We start from the raw sequence: 3,001 nt of genomic DNA, 5'->3' as shown, positions 1-3,001 counted from the left end.
TCTTGATGACCGCTGTCGTGTTGTCTGTCCAGGAGATGTCAGCAGAGATAAGGACGCCGAGAAACCGGAAGGTGTTGACCCTCTCCACACACTCGCTGTTGATTTGTAGGGGGACTAAGTCGGCGGTGGTGAAGAAAGCGAATGGCATGTTGGCCTTCATAACAAGAGGAGTTGAGTATAGGAGCAAAGAGGTCCTTCTGCAGTTGTACAGGGCCGTAGTGAGACCACACCTGGAGTATTGTGTGCAGTTTTGGTCCCCTAATTTGAGGAAGGACATTCTTGCTATTGAGGGAGTGCAGCATAGGTTCACAAGGTTAATTTCCGGGATGGCGGGACTATCATATGCTGAGAGAATGGAGCGGCCGGGCTTGTATACTATGGAATTTAGAAGGATGAGAGGGTATCTTATTGAAACATATAAGATTATTAAGGGTTTAGGCACACTAGAGGCAGGAAACATGTTCCCGATGTTGGGGGAGTCCAGAGCCAGAGGCCACAGGTTAAGAATAAGGAGTAAGGCATTTAGAAAGGAGATGAGGAAACACTTTTTCACATAGAGAGTTGTGAGTCTGTGGAAGTCTCTGCCTCAGAGGGCGGTGGAGGCCGGTTCTCTGGATACTTTCAAGAGAGAGCTTGATAGGGCTCTTAAAGATAGCAGAGTCAGGGGATATGGGAAGAAGGCAGGAACGGGGTACTGATTGTAGATGATCAGCCATGATCACATGGAATGACGGTGCTGGTTCGAAGGACCAAATGGCCTACTCCTACTCCTGCACCTTATTGAAATTGTTAACAAGCACGCTCCTTTTAGGAAGTATAGAGTAAGGGGCAGGGATAATGCATGGTTCACGTCAGAGTTATCCATTTTACTCCATGAGCGCAATGTGGCATGGTCTAAAGCCAGGAGTACTGGTCTTGGATCAGACTGGTTGCTTTTTAGGCAGCTGCGAAATGCAAGCACAGTTGCAATTAGAAAAGCCAAAGCTGATCATTTCCTCACTGAAACTTCAAATAACCTAAACAATCCGTTGAAATTCTGGAAAACCATTAAATCAATAACTGGAAATAAAAATGTTGTACCTCCATGCATTGTCAAAGACTCTACCCAAATTTATGAAAAGGCTGACATGCTTGGTTGTTTTAATGAGCATTTCATTGCCTCTGGTTCACTTTTCAACTCTCAAAACACAGCTCAAGGCTCCTCTGCTTCCTCTGCTTGCTCTGATAGTAGTTGTTTTTTTGAGGGACAAGCCTTTACTTTTGACGCTGTTACACTTTCAGAGGTGCATAAGGCCCTGAGATGTTTAGACACAAAAAAATCAGCAGGTCCAGACAACCTTGAGCCTTACTTCCTAAAGTTAGCCGCTGATTTTATTGCATTGCCTCTGACTTATCTTTTTAATCTATCCCTGGAGACAAACGAAATTCCCCTTATTTGGAAATCTGCCTTTGTTCTCCCACTGTTAAAATGGGGGGACCCCACTGTGCTAAACAACTATAGGCCCATCTCCAAACTGTCTGTTTTAATTAAGGTGCTGGAATCCATTGTAAACCAACAACTGAAGGACTTTTTATCAACAAACAGTATTTTATCTGAATTTCAATCTGGTTTTAGGAAAAAATATAGTACGTCAACAGCTGCTTTAAAAGTAGTAAATGATTTTATTGAATTTTTAGACAATAAGCAACACTGTGCAGCCCTTTTCGTTGACCTATCAAAGGCTTTCGATACTGTGGATCGTGCCTTATTGTTACAAAGACTATGCAGCATCGGTTTGTCTGATCAAGCTGTCTGTTGGTTTAAAAACTATCTATCAGGCAGATCCCAGTGTGTGCGAGCAGAAGGTATTACTTCTAGCTCTCTTAATGTATCCAAGGGTGTGCCACAGGGATCGGTTCTAGGACCTTTATTATTTACTATTTATATTAATAGTCTAGATCATAAAGCTCCGAACGCAAATTTTCACTTTTATGCTGACGACACAGTGATATATTGCTCTGCGTCTACCCCAAATCAGGCTCTCTGTCAGCTCCAAACTGCTTTTAACACTGTGCAACGTAACCTGTGTGATTTAAAACTTGTTTTAAATGCTGACAAGACAAAGCTCATGCTGTTCACTAAAGCTAAATCAAAGCCCTCGGACCTCCCTCCTATCACCACTTTGCATGGCTCTGTGGTTGAATCTGTGTCTCAATATAAATATCTGGGAATTATAATTGACGATTCTCTCTCTTTTAAACCTCATATCCAGCAACTCATGAAAAAACTAAAGATAAAATTAGGTTTTTACTTTAGAAACAAATCTTGTTTTTCTTTTGAAGCCAAAAAAAGACTTGTTGCTGCAACGTTTATGTCTGTGTTGGACTATGGTGATGTTTTATATAGGAATGCATCTTCAAAATGCCTACAGTCTTTGGACACGGTCTATCACGGAGCACTGAGATTTGTTACTAATTTTAAAACCCTCACGCACCACTGCACTTTGTATGCTCAAGTTGGATGGTTTGCCCTGTCCACCCGCAGACTCCATCATTGGCATATCCTTATTTATAAGACTATCCTCAGTGTTCTTCCTTCATACCTGCAGAAGTATGTAATTCGAAAAAGCACAGGAACTTATCAGCTCCGCTCTGAGGACTTGTTCTTACTAACTGTACCTAAAGTCCGTACTGAACTGGGGAAAAGGGCATTTAGTTATGCTGCTCCCTTCGCATTGAACCAGCTGCAGAATGAACTGAAACTTAAGGAGCTGGTTTCTATAAACAGATTTAAATCCCTTCTTAATGATGTTGAAACAGGCTCTGTCTGTACATGCTTTGTCTTCAGTCTGAAGAAGGGTTTCGGCCCGAAACGTCGCCTATTTCCTTCGCTCCATAGATGCTGCTGCACCCGCTGAGTTTCCCCAGCAATTTTGTGTACCTCTGTCTGTACATGCTTTGTTTGATGATGTTCTGACTGTGACTCTATTTATATGTTCTCTGTTGTTTTTTTTAAATTATT

Source organism: Amblyraja radiata, chromosome 22 (assembly GCF_010909765.2).
Source record: "Amblyraja radiata isolate CabotCenter1 chromosome 22, sAmbRad1.1.pri, whole genome shotgun sequence".
Taxonomy (NCBI): domain Eukaryota; kingdom Metazoa; phylum Chordata; class Chondrichthyes; order Rajiformes; family Rajidae; genus Amblyraja; species Amblyraja radiata.
Note: the sequence above shows the minus strand (reverse complement) of the source record.